Source organism: Anomaloglossus baeobatrachus, chromosome 3 (genome assembly GCF_048569485.1).
Source record: "Anomaloglossus baeobatrachus isolate aAnoBae1 chromosome 3, aAnoBae1.hap1, whole genome shotgun sequence".
Lineage (NCBI taxonomy): Eukaryota > Metazoa > Chordata > Amphibia > Anura > Aromobatidae > Anomaloglossus > Anomaloglossus baeobatrachus.
In genome coordinates, this window is record NC_134355.1 from 149,455,956 (window position 1) to 149,476,396 (window position 20,441).

At 41.7% G+C, this 20,441-nt stretch overlaps 5 non-coding genes across 5 annotated transcripts; all 5 read right to left on the bottom strand.

Annotated features, from left to right (window-relative positions):
* Positions 1-14,882: 14,882 nt before the first annotated feature.
* TRNAL-UAA (transfer RNA leucine (anticodon UAA)) lies at positions 14,883-14,965 on the bottom strand. Its single transcript has one exon. It is a non-coding gene; the product is annotated as a tRNA-Leu (tRNA).
* Positions 14,966-15,777: 812 nt separating this feature from the next.
* On the bottom strand, positions 15,778-15,860 carry TRNAL-UAA (transfer RNA leucine (anticodon UAA)). Its single transcript has one exon. It is a non-coding gene; the product is annotated as a tRNA-Leu (tRNA).
* A 1,226-nt stretch (positions 15,861-17,086) lies between these two features.
* Positions 17,087-17,169, bottom strand: TRNAL-UAA (transfer RNA leucine (anticodon UAA)). Its single transcript has one exon. It is a non-coding gene; the product is annotated as a tRNA-Leu (tRNA).
* Positions 17,170-18,394: 1,225 nt separating this feature from the next.
* On the bottom strand, positions 18,395-18,477 carry TRNAL-UAA (transfer RNA leucine (anticodon UAA)). The gene has a single exon. It is a non-coding gene; the product is annotated as a tRNA-Leu (tRNA).
* Positions 18,478-19,289: 812 nt separating this feature from the next.
* TRNAL-UAA (transfer RNA leucine (anticodon UAA)) lies at positions 19,290-19,372 on the bottom strand. Its single transcript has one exon. It is a non-coding gene; the product is annotated as a tRNA-Leu (tRNA).
* Between the last annotated feature and the right edge of the window lie 1,069 nt (positions 19,373-20,441).

Genomic DNA, 20,441 nt, shown 5'->3' on the forward strand with positions numbered 1-20,441 from the left:
GGTTGTCTCCACTCAAACTGCAGCCTGGTAAGGCCGTGTGCGACAATGCTGCAAACCTGGGTGCGGCACTTCGCCTGGGCAAGGTGACACACGTACCTTGTATGGCTCACGTGTTGAACCTTGTCGTGCAGCAATTTTTAACACACTATCCCGGCCTAGATGGCCTTCTGAACAGGGCACGAAAACTGTCAGCTCACTTCCGCCGTTCAAGCGCCGCAGCAGAGCGACTTGCATCGCTCCAGAAGTCTTTCGGCCTGCCGGTTCATCGCCTGAAATGCGATGTGGCGACACGCTGGAATTCAACTCTCCACATGTTACAGCGACTGTGGCAGCACCGCAGAGCCCTGGTGCAATACGTCATGACGTATAGCCTGGGCCAACGAGATGCAGAGGTGGGGCAGATCACCCTGATGGAGTGGTCTCAGATCAAGGACCTATGCACCCTTCTGCACAGTTTCGACATGGCGACGAATATGTTTAGCGCTGACAATGCCATTATCAGCATGACGATTCCAGTCATTTACATGCTGGAGCACACGCTAAACACTATTCGGAGTCAGGGGGTGGGACAACATGAAGGGGAGGAACTACAGGAGGATTCATATGCGCAAGGGACAACAACATCACCAAGGTCCAGACGTTCATCATCACCAACGCAGCAGGCATGGGACCATGGGGGACAGGGATCGACAAGGGCGCATAGTAGCAGGCGAAATGTTGAGCAAGGTGCAGGAGAACATGAAGAAATGGAGGACGAACTGTCCATGGACATGGAAGACTCAGCGGATGAGGGAGACCTTGGTCAAATTTCAGTTGAAAGAGGTTGGGGTCAGATGTCAGAGGAAGAAAGAACGGGTAGCACCTCTATGCCACAAACACAGCATGGACTTGGTCCGCATGGCTGCGCAAGACACATGAGTGCCTTTTTGTTGCACTACCTCCAACATGACAGTCGTATTGTCAAAATTAGAAGTGATGATGACTACTGGATTGCCACACTATTAGATCCCCGGTACAAGTCCAAATTTTGTGACATAATTCCAGCCATAGAAAGGGACGCACGTATGCAGGAGTATCAGCAGAAGCTGTTACTAGATCTTAGCTCGGCTTTTCCACCAAACAACCGTGCAGGTGCAGGGAGTGAATCTCCCAGTTGTAACTTGACAAACATGGGACGGTCTCGTCATCTTCAACAGTCTACCCGTACCAGTAGGACCTTTTCTGGTGCCGGTAACAGCAATTTTATGGAATCTTTTCATAATTTTTTTAGACCCTCTTTTGCAAGGCCACCAGAGACAACAAGTCTGACACATAGTCAACGGCTGGAGAGGATGATACAGGAGTATCTCCAAATGAACATCGATGCCATGACTGTGCAACTGGAGCCTTGCTCCTTTTGGGCTTCAAACCTACAAAAATGGCCAGAGCTCGCAACTTACGCCTTGGAGATTTTGTCGTGTCCAGCTGCCAGCGTTGTCTCTGAACGTGTATTCAGTGCTGCTGGGTGTGTGCTGACAGATAAGCGCACGCGTCTGTCCAGTGACAATGTGGACAGACTGACGTTCATCAAAATGAACAAGTCATGGATCCAGAAGGAATTTACTACCCCTGTGTCATCCTGGGGAGAGTAAATGCTTGTGGATTTGGAATGTGCTTGATGCAAATCAAAACATCCTGTTTGCAACTAGGGCCCAAGTGCTGCCACTGATGGGGTGGGTGTCTGTGTGGCCCAATTTTTGGAAAAAAGGGAGACTCCGCTTGGAGTAACCCTTGCTTACATTGTTTTTAAAAGAAGCCAAGATGAACAAGTCATGGGTCAGCAAAGACTTTGCTACCTACCCCAGTGTCATCCTGGGGACGGCTAAGAATAGCGTATTTTTGAATGTGCTTGATGCAAATCAAAACATCCTGTTTGCAACTAGGGCCCAAGTGCTGCCACTGATGGGGTGGGTGTCTGTGTGGCCCAATTTTTGGAAAAAAGGGAGACTCCGCTTGGAGTAACCCTTGCTTGCTGTGTTTTTAAAAGAAGCCAAGATGAACAGAGCTGGGATCAGGAAAGACTTTGCTACCTACCCCGGTGTCATCCTGTGGACGGCTAAGAATAGCGTATTTTTGAATGTGCTTGATGCAAATCAAAACATCCTGTTTGCAACTAGGGCCCAAGTGCTGCCACTGATGGGGTGGGTGTCTGTGTGGCCCAATTTTTGGAAAAAAGGGAGACTCCGCTTGGAGTAACCCTTGCTTGCTGTGTTTTTAAAAGAAGCCAAGATGAACAGAGCTGGGATCAGGAAAGACTTTGCTACCTACCCCGGTGTCATCCTGTGGACGGCTAAGAATAGCGTATTTTTGAATGTGCTTGATGCAAATCAAAACATCCTGTTTGCAACTAGGGCCCAAGTGCTGCCACTGATGGGGTGGGTGTCTGTGTGGCCCAATTTTTGGAAAAAAGGGAGACTCCGCTTGGAGTAACCCTTGCTTGCTGTGTTTTTAAAAGAAGCCAAGATGAACAGAGCTGGGATCAGGAAAGACTTTGCTACCTACCCCGGTGTCATCCTGTGGACGGCTAAGAATAGCGTATTTTTGAATGTGCTTGATGCAAATCAAAACATCCTGTTTGCAACTAGGGCCCAAGTGCTGCCACTGATGGGGTGGGTGTCTGTGTGGCCCAATTTTTGGAAAAAAGGGAGACTCCGCTTGGAGTAACCCTTGCTTACATTGTTTTTAAAAGAAGCCAAGATGAACAAGTCATGGGTCAGCAAAGACTTTGCTACCTACCCCGGTGTCATCCTGGGGACGGCTAAGAATAGCGTATTTTTGAATGTGCTTGATGCAAATCAAAACATCCTGTTTGCAACTAGGGCCCAAGTGCTGCCACTGATGGGGTGGGTGTCTGTGTGGCCCAATTTTTGGAAAAAAGGGAGACTCCGCTTGGAGTAACCCTTGCTTGCTGTGTTTTTAAAAGAAGCCAAGATGAACAGAGCTGGGATCAGGAAAGACTTTGCTACCTACCCCGGTGTCATCCTGTGGACGGCTAAGAATAGCGTATTTTTGAATGTGCTTGATGCAAATCAAAACATCCTGTTTGCAACTAGGGCCCAAGTGCTGCCACTGATGGGGTGGGTGTCTGTGTGGCCCAATTTTTGGAAAAAAGGGAGACTCCGCTTGGAGTAACCCTTGCTTACATTGTTTTTAAAAGAAGCCAAGATGAACAAGTCATGGGTCAGCAAAGACTTTGCTACCTACCCCGGTGTCATCCTGGGGACGGCTAAGAATAGCGTATTTTTGAATGTGCTTGATGCAAATCAAAACATCCTGTTTGCAACTAGGGCCCAAGTGCTGCCACTGATGGGGTGGGTGTCTGTGTGGCCCAATTTTTGGAAAAAAGGGAGACTCCGCTTGGAGTAACCCTTGCTTACATTGTTTTTAAAAGAAGCCAAGATGAACAAGTCATGGGTCAGCAAAGACTTTGCTACCTACCCCAGTGTCATCCTGGGGACGGCTAAGAATAGCGTATTTTTGAATGTGCTTGATGCAAATCAAAACATCCTGTTTGCAACTAGGGCCCAAGTGCTGCCACTGATGGGGTGGGTGTCTGTGTGGCCCAATTTTTGGAAAAAAGGGAGACTCCGCTTGGAGTAACCCTTGCTTACATTGTTTTTAAAAGAAGCCAAGATGAACAAGTCATGGGTCAGCAAAGACTTTGCTACCTACCCCGGTGTCATCCTGGGGACGGCTAAGAATAGCGTATTTTTGAATGTGCTTGATGCAAATCAAAACATCCTGTTTGCAACTAGGGCCCAAGTGCTGCCACTGATGGGGTGGGTGTCTGTGTGGCCCAATTTTTGGAAAAAAGGGAGACTCCGCTTGGAGTAACCCTTGCTTGCTGTGTTTTTAAAAGAAGCCAAGATGAACAGAGCTGGGATCAGGAAAGACTTTGCTACCTACCCCGGTGTCATCCTGTGGACGGCTAAGAATAGCGTATTTTTGAATGTGCTTGATGCAAATCAAAACATCCTGTTTGCAACTAGGGCCCAAGTGCTGCCACTGATGGGGTGGGTGTCTGTGTGGCCCAATTTTTGGAAAAAAGGGAGACTCCGCTTGGAGTAACCCTTGCTTACATTGTTTTTAAAAGAAGCCAAGATGAACAAGTCATGGGTCAGCAAAGACTTTGCTACCTACCCCGGTGTCATCCTGGGGACGGCTAAGAATAGCGTATTTTTGAATGTGCTTGATGCAAATCAAAACATCCTGTTTGCAACTAGGGCCCAAGTGCTGCCACTGATGGGGTGGGTGTCTGTGTGGCCCAATTTTTGGAAAAAAGGGAGACTCCGCTTGGAGTAACCCTTGCTTACATTGTTTTTAAAAGAAGCCAAGATGAACAAGTCATGGGTCAGCAAAGACTTTGCTACCTACCCCGGTGTCATCCTGGGGACGGCTAAGAATAGCGTATTTTTGAATGTGCTTGATGCAAATCAAAACATCCTGTTTGCAACTAGGGCCCAAGTGCTGCCACTGATGGGGTGGGTGTCTGTGTGGCCCAATTTTTGGAAAAAAGGGAGACTCCGCTTGGAGTAACCCTTGCTTGCTGTGTTTTTAAAAGAAGCCAAGATGAACAGAGCTGGGATCAGGAAAGACTTTGCTACCTACCCCGGTGTCATCCTGTGGACGGCTAAGAATAGCGTATTTTTGAATGTGCTTGATGCAAATCAAAACATCCTGTTTGCAACTAGGGCCCAAGTGCTGCCACTGATGGGGTGGGTGTCTGTGTGGCCCAATTTTTGGAAAAAAGGGAGACTCCGCTTGGAGTAACCCTTGCTTACATTGTTTTTAAAAGAAGCCAAGATGAACAAGTCATGGGTCAGCAAAGACTTTGCTACCTACCCCGGTGTCATCCTGGGGACGGCTAAGAATAGCGTATTTTTGAATGTGCTTGATGCAAATCAAAACATCCTGTTTGCAACTAGGGCCCAAGTGCTGCCACTGATGGGGTGGGTGTCTGTGTGGCCCAATTTTTGGAAAAAAGGGAGACTCCGCTTGGAGTAACCCTTGCTTACATTGTTTTTAAAAGAAGCCAAGATGAACAAGTCATGGGTCAGCAAAGACTTTGCTACCTACCCCGGTGTCATCCTGGGGACGGCTAAGAATAGCGTATTTTTGAATGTGCTTGATGCAAATCAAAACATCCTGTTTGCAACTAGGGCCCAAGTGCTGCCACTGATGGGGTGGGTGTCTGTGTGGCCCAATTTTTGGAAAAAAGGGAGACTCCGCTTGGAGTAACCCTTGCTTGCTGTGTTTTTAAAAGAAGCCAAGATGAACAGAGCTGGGATCAGGAAAGACTTTGCTACCTACCCCGGTGTCATCCTGTGGACGGCTAAGAATAGCGTATTTTTGAATGTGCTTGATGCAAATCAAAACATCCTGTTTGCAACTAGGGCCCAAGTGCTGCCACTGATGGGGTGGGTGTCTGTGTGGCCCAATTTTTGGAAAAAAGGGAGACTCCGCTTGGAGTAACCCTTGCTTGCTGTGTTTTTAAAAGAAGCCAAGATGAACAGAGCTGGGATCAGGAAAGACTTTGCTACCTACCCCGGTGTCATCCTGGGGACGGTTAAGAATAGCGTATTTTTGAATGTGCTTGATGCAAATCTAGCTGTGAAGTGTACAACTGGGGCCCAAGTGCTGCCACTGAAGGGGTGGGTGTGTGTGGGGCCCAATTTTTGGAAAAAAGGGAGACTCCGCTTGGAGTAACCCTTGCTTGCTGTGTTTTTAAAAGAAGCCAAGATGAACAGAGCTGGGATCAGGAAAGACTTTGCTACCTACCCCGGTGTCATCCTGGGGACGGATAAGAATGGCGTATTTTTGAATGTGCTTGATGCAAATCTAGCTGTGAAGTGTACAACTGGGGCACAACTGCTGCCACTGAAGGGGTGGGTGTGTGGGGCCCAATTTTTGGAAAAAAGGGAGACTCCGCTTGGAGTCACCTTGCGGTGTTTTACATGACTTTAGAAGGGCGTGCCATGCCTATATCTGTGTGTCCTCCTCTTTTTCCTTGTCCAGCTGTTTTGTTTTCGCATGAGTACATGTCCTTGTCACTTTCCCATGTGTTTGTGTTGTGTTGTGAGTTGTTTGTCACCTTTTGGACACCTTTGAGGGTGTTTTCTAGGTGTTTTACTGTGTTTGTGATTGCCTGCCATTGTTTCCTATGGGCTCGAGTTCGGTTCGTCGAACGTTCGACGAGCCGAACTCGAGCCAGACCCCCCGTTCGGCGAACCGCCTCGAGCCGAACCGGGACCGGTTCGCTCATCTCTAATTAATAACTAAATTGGGACCCTCACCTGTGATCTCAGTGTCATCCCCCAATCTCCGCCTCCGCCTCCTCGACCTCCTCATTGGTTTAGTTTTCTTTTTCCAAGTCCTAAAAAAGACGTTGAGCTTGGAAGGCTGCCACCAGATTCGCTGTCCTAAGAGGCTGAGTGGTTGTAGACCGGTTGTCTTCTCCATTGTCGTATATTGGTTTGTCCATCATTCCATCGATAAACTCTGTTATGTAGGTAATCGTCTGTATCTCTTTGGAATTTTTTGTCTCTTCTATTCTTCTAGACCCTTCTTGAATTCCTTCAATGTATCTTCAGTTTTTTTCTTAAGCGAAGCGAGGTCCCCAGGGATCCGGTTCTGTCGATAATATTCTGCTAGGGTCGTACAATGGAGATTAGAGAAATGAATGTACGGTTCTCCTTTTCCCAGTCCCTAGTCCTGACTTCTCTGACTGGGGTTTTAAGGAATTCTGTAGAGTTAGAGACTTGTGCCAGTATGCTATTACTGGTTGTGTCATCATAGGCAAAGGTATCAAATGACATGAGTGGGCTGGTGCAATCACCAAGACAGATATATCAGTTTAGAGTATATGGTGTGCACTCTGCCCGAATAGGGAGGAGAGATTGAGGTGCTAGTGAGGGGACCGAGGTCCAGACTATAGTATATATAAGACACTGCACTCTCATAGAAATGAAAAAATATCAACAAATTCGTTTTTGTGCCAAAAAATTATTTATATTTTATTATTAGTAGACAGACTTAGTGAAAGGGGGACTGCTTTTAGATTGTAACTGGAGCTGATGATTGATAAAAATAGTGCAATCATTAAATTTGCACTAACATAGCTTTATTTTATAAGGTGACTTATCAAGAGCTGTAGACCGGCCACCAATGTAGACCATACTCTTCACTGGAAATTTCATACTCCAACTTTAACTTTCCTCTGTGTATTGGCTTTCATTTTTGCTCTATGTTTAGAAAGATGACCAAAACTGATCATTGGAATAAAATGTTACCTGGATTCATCAACAACGCTAAGTTAAAAAAATCGAGTTTCCTAATACAAATTAATCTTTCCACATAATGTCAATGACAAGTTCGTCACTTCACTATACCCCATGTTTTCCTAAGCAGATTTAACATTTCATCACTACCTATGCACCCTGTCCTTTTCCTTTTTTGACCTAACCTTTCTAGAAGACCATATTTTTTACAAATTTCTTTTATCATACTTCTGATTCGCTCATATTATTTTGACATCATGTGCTTTAAAACTTCTTTTGGAGCTACAGTATGATTGTTTACCTCAATAAATCAACTACATCTTTTTCCCAAAACATTCCACATTTGTTTTTTTTAGATGTCTTTTCTTTGGTTGAAACTTGAAACTTCCTCTAGTGATCATCATACGTCGTACTAGAGTTTCAGTTTATTATAAAACCTCCACTCAATTAATTGCAATATTTATGGTTATTACAGGTATACAACTGTGCTACCGAGCAACAATATTTTTCCTGCTGTTCATACCAATGAAGATTTTGAGATGCCTTGAAGATTTTCAAGAGTAAAATTCATACTCGAACCCACGCAGATACATACCCATTGGATCTTAAGTCCAACGCCTTAACCACTGTGCCATCCTGGTGGTTGTGTGTCAGCCTTCAGATTGTAACTGGAGATAATGATTGATAAAAATAGTGCAATCATTAAATTTGCACTAACAGATAGCTTTATTTTATAAGGTGACTTATCAAGACCTGTAGACCGGCCACCAATGTAGACCATACTCTTCACTGGAAATTTCATACTCCAACTTTAACTTTCCTCTGAATATTGGCTTTCATTTTTGCTCTATGTTTAGAAAGATGACCAAAACTGAACATTGGAATAAAATGTTACCTGGATTTATCAACAACACTAAGTTAAAAAAATTGAGTTTCCTAATACAAATTAATCTTTCCACATAATGTCAATGACAAGTTCGTCACTTCACTATACCCGATGTTTTCCTAAGCAGATTTAACAGTTCATCACTACCTATGCACCCTGTCCTTTTCCTTTTTTGATCTAACCTTTCTAGAAGACCATATTTTATACAAATTTCTTTTATCATACTTCTGATTCGCTCATATTATTTTGACATCATGTGCTTTAACCCCTTCACGACCGCGGGCAGTAAAATTACGTCCTATTTTAACGTGACTTAACGACCAGGGACGTAATTTTACTGCCTAAACTTCATTTGATTGCCGTGGCCATAGCAACGGCTTTCAAATGATGTCCCCTGCTGTTTCTTACAGCAGGGGACCTTTGCTTGACCCCAGGGGGGGCGGCATCGCCACCCCCTATCGACGATCGATGTGATTGGCTGTTCAAATCTGAACCGCCAACCACATCGATCGCACTAATTTCGGCAAAAATAATGCCCGAATTAGTGCGATCCTGTGAGATCCAGCTATGAGATGCTGCAGCTGCAGCAGCATATCATAGGTGGACCTCAAACATGCCGCCCCCAGCCCCTGCAGCACTGATTGGAGCGATCGTGCTATGACGCGCAATCGCTCCAATCAGTGTGCGGTGGGGCGGTCTGATCTGCCGGTGGCCGCCCTCCCCAGGCCTGTGCTGGCCTGTGAGCCCTCCCCCAACATGTCTGCAGCGTGCAGTGGCTGGTACTTGTGGTACCACGCCACCGCTGCTGCTGCCGCCGCCGCCGTAGCTGAGTTCACCGCTTCTGCTGCACGTGAGTACTGTGCTCACTTTGCAGCCCATGCGCGCTCCCGTGGTGCCCCTGCGCGCTGCCGTGATAGCTCCTGCCGTGCCCCCCCCGCGATCTGCTCCCCCCAACCAACCCCCCCCCGACATCCCGATCCGCTCCCCCCGCGATCTGACTGCCTCCCCCATTATCTCTATTCTGCTTCTGCAGCTCCCTCTCCGGTCTCCCCCTCTGCTCTCCCCCCTCCCCCTCTGCTCTCCCCCCTCCCCCTCTGCTCTCCCCCTCCTCTGCTCTCCCCCCCCTCTCTCCCCCTCTGCTCTCCCCCGACGTCCTCTTACCTGTCTTCACTGGCCTGATCACATCTGCGTCCATCGCTGGGTCCTTCCTGGGCATTCTGCTGATCTGCCTGCTGCTCCTGTAAAGCTGTCCATCTCTCTGCCATCTGTTCCTCTGCAGCTCTTCTGGTCAGTGATCCTCCTGCTAGTCCTTTGGGTACTGTGAGTATAACTTTTTTTTTTACGTATCCCCTGTCCATTTTTACACCTCATCCGTCCGTGCGTCCTGCCAAGCGCTGATCAGGAATGCAGATAACGGATCGGCATCCCTGCTCAATTTTTGGCGTGACTTTTTTTCCGTATCCCCGACGCTTTTTGTATCGCATCCGTCCGTGCGTCCCGCCAAGCGCTGATCAGGGATGCAGATAACGGATCGGCATCCCTGCTCAATTTTTGGCGTGACTTTTTTTTCCGTATCCCCGACGCTTTTTGTATCCCATCCGTCCGTGCGTCCCGCCAAGCGCTGATCAGGGATGCACATAACGGATCGGCATCCATGGTCAATTTTTGGCGTGACTTTTTTCCGTATCCCCGACGCTTTTTGTATCGCATCCGTCCGTGCGTCCTGCCAAGCGCTGATCAGGGATGCACATAACGGATCGGCATCCATGGTCAATTTTTGGTGTGACTTTTTTCCGTATTCACGACGCTTTTTGTATCGCATCCGTCCGTGCGTCCCGCCGAGTTCTGATCAGGGATGCAGATAACGGATCGGCATCCCTGCTCAATTTTTGGCGTGACTTTTTTTTCCGTATCCCCGACGCTTTTTGTATCCCATCCGTCCGTGCGTCCCGCCAAGCGCTGATCAGGGATGCACATAACGGATCGGCATCCATGGTCAATTTTTGGCGTGACTTTTTACCGTATCCCCGACGCTTTTTGTATCGCATCCGTCCGTGCATCCCGCCAAGCGCTGATCAGGGATGCACATAACGGATCGGCATCCCTGCTCAATTTTTGGCGTGACTTTTTTCCGTATTTGCGACGCTTTTTGTATCGCATCCGTCCGTGCATCCCGCCAAGCGCTGATCAGGGATGCACATAACGTATCTGCATCCATGGTCAATTTTTGGCGTGACTTTTTTTTTTACGTATCCCCGACGCTTTTTTTTATCGCATCCGACCGTGCGTCCTGCAGCGGCCGATCAGTGCACTGCGTCTGTGCGTTTGAAAAGTCAAATGGCGCTCCTTCTCTTCTGAGCCCCGCCATGCGCTCAAACAATTACTTTCCACCACATATGAGGTATCTGCGTACTCAGGAGAAATTGCACAATACGTTTTATGGTGCATTTTTTCCTGTTACCCTTGTGAAAAAAAAGCTACCTAGTTGAAGCAACCGTTTTGTGGTAAAAAAAAAAAAAATTCTTTTCACGGCTCAACGCTATAAACTTCTGTGAAGCCCCCAGGTGTTCAAAGTGCTCACCAAACATCTAGAAAAATTATTTGAGGGCTCTAGTTTCCAAAATGGTGTCACTTGTGGGGGATCTCCACTGTTTAGGCACCATAGGGGGTCTCCAAACGTGACATAACGTCCGCTAATGATTCCAACCAATTTTGCTGTCAAATGGCGCTCCTTCTCTTCTGAGCCCCGCCATGCGCCCAAACAATTACTTTCCACCACATATGAGGTATCTGCGTACTCAGGAGAAAATGCACAATACATTTTATGGTGCATTTTTTCCTGATAGCCTTGTGAAAAAAAACTACCTAGTTGAAGCAACCGTTTTGTGGTAAAAAAAATTTTTTTTCTTTTCACGGCTCAACGCTATAAACTTCTGTGAAGCCCCCAGGTGTTCAAAGTGCTCACCAAACATCTGGAAAAATTATTTGAGGGCTCTAGTTTCCAAAATGGTGTCTCTTGTGGGGGAGCTCCACTGTTTAGGCACCATAGGGGGTCTCCAAACGTGACATGGCGTCCGCTAACGATTCCAACCAATTTTGCTGTCAAATGGCACTCCTTCTCTTCTGAGCCCCGCCATGCGCCCAAACAATTACTTTCCACCACATATGAGGTATCTGCGTACTCAGGAGAAAATGCACAATACATTTTATGGTGCATTTTTTCCTGATAGCCTTGTGAAAAAAAAGCTACCTAGTTGAAGCAACCGTTTTGTGGTAAAAAAAAATTTTTTTCTTTTCACGGCTCAACGCTATAAACGTCTGTGAAGCCCCCAGGTGTTCAAAGTGCTCACCAAACATTTAGAAAAATTATTTGAGGGCTCTAGTTTCCAAAATGGGGTGACTTGTGGGGGAGCTCCATTGTTTAGGCACCTCAGGGGGTCTTCATACCCCACATGGCGTCCGCTAATGAGTGCAGCTAATTTTGCACTCAAAAATTCAAATGGCGCTCCTTGCCTTCCGAGCACTGCCGTGTGTCCAAAGATTTGATTTGCACCACATATGAGGTATCTGCGTATTCAGGAGAAAATGCACAATACATTTTATGGTGCATTTTTTCCTGTTACCCTTGTGAAAAAAAAGCTACCTAGTTGAAGCAACCGTTTTGTTGTAAAAAATATTTTTTTTCTTTTCACGGCTCAACGCTATAAACTTCTGTGAAGCCCCCAGGTGTTCAAAGTGCTCACCAAACATCTAGAACAATTATTTGAAGGCTCTAGTTTCCAAAATGGGGTCACTTGTGGGGGAGCTCCATTGTTTAGGCACCTCAGGGGGTCTTCAAACCCGACATGGCGTCCGCTAACAGGTGCAGCTAATTTTGCACTCAAAAATTCAAATGGCGCTCCTTGCCTTCTGAGCACTGCTGTGTGTCCAAACATTTGATTTCCACCACATATGAGGTATCTGCGTACTCAGGAGAAAATGCACAATACATTTTATGGTGCATTTTTTCCTGTTACCCTTGTGAAAAAAAAGCTACCTAGTTGAAGCAACCGTTTTGTGGTAAAAAAATTTTTTTTCTTTTCACGGCTCAACGCTATAAACTTTTGTGAAGCCCCCAGGGGTTCAAAGTGCTCACCAAACATCTAGAAAAATTATTTGAGGGCTCTAGTTTCCAAAATGGGGTCACTTGTGGGGGAGCTCCATTGGTTAGGCACCTCAGGGGGTCTTCAAACCCGACATGGCGTCCGCTAATGAGTGCAGCTAATTTTGCGTTCAAAAATTCAAATGGCGCTCCTTCCCTTCCGAGCTCTGCCGTGCGCCCAAACAATTGATTTTTACCACATATGGGGTATCAGCGTACTCATGAGAAATTGCACTATAAAGTGTAGGGTGCACTTTCTCTTTTCTCCCTTGTAAAAATGAAAATTTTATGGCTAAAGTAACATTTTTGTGTTAAAAAGTAAAATTTTCATTTTTTCCTTCCACATTGCTTTGGTTCCTGCGAAGCACCTAAAGGGTTAATAAACTTATTGGATGTGGTTTTGAGCAGTGTGAGGGGTGTAGTTTTTAGAATGGGGTCACTTTTGGGTATTTTCTGTCACCTAGGCCTCTCAAAGTCACCTCAAATGTAATGTGGTCCCTAAAAAAAATTATTTTGTAAATTTTGTTGGAAAAATGAGAATTTGCTGATGACCTTTGACCCCTTCTAACTTCCTAACGGAAAAAAAATTTGTTTCGAAAATTGCGCTGATGTAAAGTAGACAAGTGGGAAATGTTATTTAGTAACTATTTTGTGTGACATATCTCTAAGATTTATGGGCATAAATTTTCAAAGTTTGAAAATCGCAAAATTTTCAAAATTTTCGCCAAATTTCCTAAATTTTCACAAATAAACGCTAAAAATATCGGCCTAAATTTACCACTGACATGAAGTACAATATGTCACGAAAAAACAATCTCAGAATCGCCAGGATCCGTTGAAGCGTTCCAGAGTTATAACCTGTCAAAGTGACACTGGTCAGAATTGCAAAAAATGGCCCGGTCATTAGGGTGTTTTAGTGGCCGGGGGTGAAGGGGTTAAAACTTCTTTTGGAGCTACAGTATGATTGTTTACCTCAATAAATCAACTACATCTTTTTCCCAAAACATTCCACATTTTTTTTTTTTAGATGTCTTTTCTTTGGTTGAAACTTGAAACTTCCTCTAGTGATCATCATACGTCGTACTAGAGCTTCAGTTTATTATAAAACCTCCACTCAATTAATTGCAATATTTATGGTTATTACAGGTATACAACTGTGCTACTGAGCAACAATATCTTTCCTGCTGTTCATACCAATGTAGATTTTGAGATGCCTTGAAGATTTTCAAGAGTAAAACTCATACCAGGGGTGGGGGTTCGAACCAGCGCGGATACATATCCATTAGATCTTAAGTCAAATGCCATAACCACTGCGCCATCCTGAGGGTTGTGTGTCAGCCTTTATATTTTAACTGGAGATGATGATTGATAAAAATAGTGCAATCATTAAATTTGCACTAACAGATAGCTTTATTTTATAAAAAGACTTATCAAGACCTGTAGACCGACCACCAATGTAGACCATACTCTTCACTGGATATTTCATACTCCAACTTTAACTTTCCTCTGTATATTGGCTTTCATTTTTGCTCTATGTTTAGAAAGATGACCAAAACTGAACATTGGAATAAAATGTTACCTGGATTTATCAACAACGCTAAGTTAAAAAAAATCGAGTTTCCTAATTCAAATTAATCTTTCCACATAATGTCAATGACAAGTTCGTCACTTCACTATACCCCATGTTTTCCTAAGCAGATTTAACATTTCATCACTACCTATGCACCCTGTCCTTTTCCTTTTTTGATCTAACCTTTCTAGAAGACCATATGTTATACAAATTTCTTTTATCATACTTTTGATAAATTAGCACTAACAGATAGCTTTATTTTATAAGGTGACTGTAGACCGGTCACCAATGTAGACCATACTCTTCACTGGAAATTTCATACTCCAACTTTTACTTTCCTCTGTATATTGGCTTTCAATTTTGCTCTATGTTTAGAAAGATGACCAAAACTGATCATTGGAATAAAATGTTACCTGGATTTATCAACAACGCTAAGTTAAAAAATCGAGTTTCCTAATACAAATTAATCTTTCCACATAATGTCAATGACAAGTTCGTCACTTCACTATACCCCATGTTTTCCTAAGTAGATTTAACATTTCATCACTACCTATGCACCCTGTCCTTTTCCTTTTTTGATCTAACCTTTCTAGAAGACCATATTTTATACAAATTTCTTTTATCATACTTCTGATTCGCTCATATTATTTTGACATCATGTGCTTTAAAACTTCTTTTGCAGCTTCAGTATGATTGTTTGCCTTAATAAATCAACTACATCTTTTTCTCAAAACATTCCACATTTGTTTTTTTAGATGTCTTTTCTTTGGTTGAAACTTGAAACTTCCTCTAGTGATCATCATACGTCGTACTAGAGCTTCAGTTTATTATAAAACCTCCACTCAATTAATTGCAATATTCATGGTTATTACAGGTATACAACTGTGCTACTGAGCAACAATATCTTTCCTGCTGTTCAGACCTATATAAATTTTGAGATGCCTTGAAGATTTTCAAGAGTAAAACACATGCCAGGAGTGGGGTTCGAACCCACGCGGATACATATCCATTGGATCTTAAGTCCAACACCTTAATCACTCGGCCATCCTGGTGGCTGTGTGTCAGCCTTTAGATTGTAACTGGAGCTGATGATTGATAAAAATAGTGCAATCATTAAATTTGCACTAACAGATAGCTTTATTTTATAAGGCGACTTATCAAGAGCTGTAGACCGGCCACCAATGTAGACCATACTCTTCACTGGAAATTTCATACTCCAACTTTAACTTTCCTCTGTATATTGGCTTTCATTTTTGCTCTATGTTTAGAAAGATGACCAAAACTGATCATTGGAATAAAATGTTACCTGGATTTATCAACAACGCTAAGTTAAAAAAATCGAGTTTCCTAATACAAATTAATCTTTCCACATAATGTCAATGACAAGATCGTCACTTCACTATACTCCATGTTTTCCTAAGCACATTTAACATTTCATCACTACCTATGCACCCTGTCCTTTTCCTTTTTTGATCTAACCTTTCTAGAAGACCATATTTTATACAAATTTCTTTTATCATACTTCTGATTCGCTCATATTATTTTGACATCATGTGCTTTAAAACTTCTTTTGGAGCTACAGTATGATTGTTTACCTCAATAAATCAACTACATCTTTTTCCCAAAACATTCCACATTTGGTTTTTTTAGATGTCTATTCTTTGGTTGAAACTTGAAACTTCCTCTAGTGATCATCATACGTCGTACTAGAGCTTCAGTTTATTATTAAACCTCCACTCAATTAATTGCAATATTCATGGTTATTACAGGTATACCACTGTGCTACCGAGCAACAATATCTTTCCTGCTGTTCAGACGTATGTAGATTTTGAGATGCCTTGACGATTTTCAAGAGTAAAACTCATACCAGGAGTGGGGTTCGAACCCACGCGGATACATATCCATTGGATCTTAAGTCCAACGCCTTAACCACTCGGCCATCCTGGTGGTTGTGTGGCAGCCTTTAGATTGTAACTGGAGCTGATGATTGATAAAAATAGTGCAATCATTAAATTTGCACTAACAGATAGATTTATTTTATAAGGCGACTTATCAAGAGCTGTAGACCGGCCACCAATGTAGACCATACTCTTCACTAGATATTTCATACTCCAACTTTAACTTTCCTCTGTATATTGGCTTTCATTTTTGCTCTATGTTTAGAAAGATGACCAAAACTGAACATTGGTATAAAATGTTACCTGGATTTATCAACAACGCTAAGTTAAAAAAATCGAGTTTCCTAATACAAATTAATCTTTCCACATAATGTCAATGACAAGTTTGTCACTTCACTATACCCCATGTTTTCCTAAGCATATTTAACATTTCATCACTACCTATGCACCCTGTCCTTTTCCTTTTTTGATCTAACCTTTCTAGAAGACCATATGTTATACAAATTTCTTTTATCATACTTTTGATAAATTTGCACTAACAGATAGCTTTATTTTATAAGGTGACTTATCAAGAGCTGTAGACCGGTCACCAATGTAGACCATACTCTTCACTGGAAATTTCATACTCCAACTTTTACTTTCCTCTGTATATTGGCTTTCAATTTTGCTCTATGTTTAGAAAGATGACCAAAACTGATCATTGGAATAAAATGTTACCTGGATTTATCAACAACGCTAAGTTAAAAAAATCGAGTTTCCTAATACAAATTAATCTTTCCACATAATGTCAATGACAAGATCGTCACTTCACTATACTCCATGTTTTCCTAAGCACATTTAACATTTCATCACTACCTATGCACCCTGTCCTTTTCCTTTTTTGATCTAATTTTTCTAGAAGACCATATTTTATACAAATTTCTTTTATCATACTTCTGATTCGCTCATATTATTTTGACATCATGTGCTTTAAAACTTCTTTTGCAGCTTCAGTATGATTGTTTACCTTAATAAATCAACTACATCTTTTTCTCAAAACATTCCACATTTGTTTTTTTTAGATGTCTTTTCTTTGGTTGAAACTTGAAACTTCCTCTAGTGATCATCATACGTCGTACTAGAGCTTCAGTTTATTATAAAACCTCCACTCAATTAATTGCAATATTCATGGTTATTACAGGTATACAACTGTGCTACCGAGCAACAATATCTTTCCTGCTGTTCAGACCTATATAAATTTTGAGATGCCTTGAAGATTTTCAAGAGTAAAATACATACCAGGAGTGGGGTTCGAACCCACGCAGATACATATCCATTGGATCTTAAGTCCAACGCCTTAACCACTCGGCCATCCTGGTGGTTGTGTTGCAGCCTTTAGATTGTAACTGGAGCTGATGATTGATAAAAATAGTGCAATCATTAAATTTGCACTAACAGATAGATTTATTTTATAAGGCGACTTATCAAGAGCTGTAGACCGGCCACCAATGTAGACCATACTCTTCACTAGATATTTCATACTCCAACTTTAACTTTCCTCTGTATATTGGCTTTCATTTTTGCTCTATGTTTAGAAAGATGACCAAAACTGATCATTGGAATAAAATGTTACCTGGATTTATCAACAACGCTAAGTTAAAAAAATCGAGTTTCCTAATACAAATTAATCTTTCCACATAATGTCAATGACAAGTTTGTCACTTCACTATACCCCATGTTTTCCTAAGCATATTTAACATTTCATCACTACCTATGCACCCTGTCCTTTTCCTTTTTTGATCTAACCTTTCTAGAAGACAATATGTTATACAAATTTCTTTTATCATACTTTTGATAAATTTGCACTAACAGATAGCTTTATTTTATAAGGTGACTTATCAAGAGCTGTAGACCGGTCACCAATGTAGACCATACTCTTCACTGGAAATTTCATACTCCAACTTTTACTTTCCTCTGTATATTGGCTTTCAATTTTGCTCTATGTTTAGAAAGATGACCAAAACTGATCATTGGAATAAAATGTTACCTGGATTTATCAACAACGCTAAGTTAAAAAATCGAGTTTCCTAATACAAATTAATCTTTACACATAATGTCAATGACAAGTTGGTCTCTTCACTATACCTTATGTTTTCCTAAGTAGATTTAACATTTCATCACTACCTATGCACCCTGTCCTTTTCCTTTTTTGATCTAACCTTTCTAGAAGACCATATTTTATACAAATTTCTTTTATCATACTTCTGATTCGCTCATATTATTTTGACATCATGTGCTTTAAAACTTCTTTTGCAGCTTCAGTATGATTGTTTACCTTAATAAATCAACTACATCTTTTTCTCAAAACATTCCACATTTGTTTTTTTTAGATGTCTTTTCTTTGGTTGAAACTTGAAACTTCCTCTAGTGATCATCATACGTCGTACTAGAGCTTCAGTTTATTATAAAACCTCCACTCAATTAATTGCAATATTCATGGTTATTACAGGTATACAACTGTGCTACCGAGCAACAATATCTTTCCTGCTGTTCAGACCTATATAAATTTTGAGATGCCTTGAAGATTTTCAAGAGTAAAACACATACCAGGAGTGGGGTTCGAACCCACGCAGATACATATCCATTGGATCTTAAGTCCAACGCCTTAACCACTCGGCCATCCTGGTGGCTGTGTGTCAGCCTTTAGATTGTAACTGGAGCTGATGATTGATAAAAATAGTGCAATCATTAAATTTGCACTAACAGATAGCTTTATTTTATAAGGCGACTTATCAAGAGCTGTAGACCGGCCACCAATGTAGACCATACTCTTCACTGGAAATTTCATACTCCAACTTTAACTTTCCTCTGTATATTGGCTTTCATTTTTGCTCTATGTTTAGAAAGATGACCAAAACTGATCATTGGAATAAAATGTTACCTGGATTTATCAACAACGCTAAGTTAAAAAAATCGAGTTTCCTAATACAAATTAATCTTTTCACATAATGTCAATGACAAGATCGTCACTTCACTATACTCCATGTTTTCCTAAGCACATTTAACATTTCATCACTACCTATGCACCCTGTCCTTTTCCTTTTTTGATCTAACCTTTCTAGAAGACCATATTTTATACAAATTTCTTTTATCATACTTCTGATTCGCTCATATTATTTTGACATCATGTGCTTTAAAACTTCTTTTGGAGCTACAGTATGATTGTTTACCTCAATAAATCAACTACATCTTTTTCCCAAAACATTCCACATTTGTTTTTTTTAGATGTCTATTCTTTGGTTGAAACTTGAAACTTCCTCTAGTGATCATCATACGTCGTACTAGAGCTTCAGTTTATTATTAAACCTCCACTCAATTAATTGCAATATTCATGGTTATTACAGGTATACAACTGTGCTACTGAGCAACAATATCTTTCCTGCTGTTCAGACGTATGTAGATTTTGAGATGCCTTGACGATTTTCAAGAGTAAAATTCATACCAGGAGTGGGGTTCGAACCCACGCGGATACATATCCATTGGATCTTAAGTCCAACGCCTTAACCACTCGGCCATCCTGGTGGTTGTGTGGCAGCCTTTAGATTGTAACTGGAGCTGATGATTAATAAAAATAGTGCAATCATTAAATTTGCACTAACAGATAGATTTATTTTATAAGGCGACTTATCAAGAGCTGTAGACCGGCCACCAATGTAGACCATACTCTTCACTAGATATTTCATACTCCAACTTTCACTTTCCTCTGTATATTGGCTTTCATTTTTGCTCTATGTTTAGAAAGATGACCAAAATTGATCATTGGAATAAAATGTTACCTGGATTTATCAACAACGCTAAGTTAAAAAAATCGAGTTTCCTAATACAAATTAATCTTTCCACATAATGTCAATGACAAGTTTGTCACTTCACTATACCCCATGTTTTCCTAAGCATATTTAACATTTCATCACTACCTATGCACCCTGTCCTTTTCCTTTTTTGATCTAACCTTTCTAGAAGACCATATGTTATACAAATTTCTTTTATCATACTTTTGATAAATTTGCACTAACAGATAGCTTTATTTTATAAGGTGACTTATCAAGAGCTGTAGACCGGTCACCAATGTAGACCATACTCTTCACTGGAAATTTCATACTCCAACTTTTACTTTCCTCTGTATATTGGCTTTCAATTTTGCTCTATGTTTAGAAAGATGACCAAAACTGATCATTGGAATAAAATGTTACCTGGATTTATCAACAACGCTAAGTTAAAAAATCGAGTTTCCTAATATAAATTAATCTTTACACATAATGTCAATGACAAGTTGGTCTCTTCACTATACCTTATGTTTTCCTAAGTAGATTTAACATTTCATCACTACCTATGCACCCTGTCCTTTTCCTTTTTTGATCTAACCTTTCTAGAAGACCATATTTTATACAAATTTCTTTTATCATACTTCTAATTCGCTCATATTATTTTGACATCATGTGCTTTAAAACTTCTTTTGCAGCTTCAGTATGATTGTTTACCTTAATAAATCAACTACATCTTTTTCTCAAAACATTCCACATTTGTTTTTTTTAGATGTCTTTTCTTTGGTTGAAACTTGAAACTTCCTCTAGTGATCATCATACGTCGTACT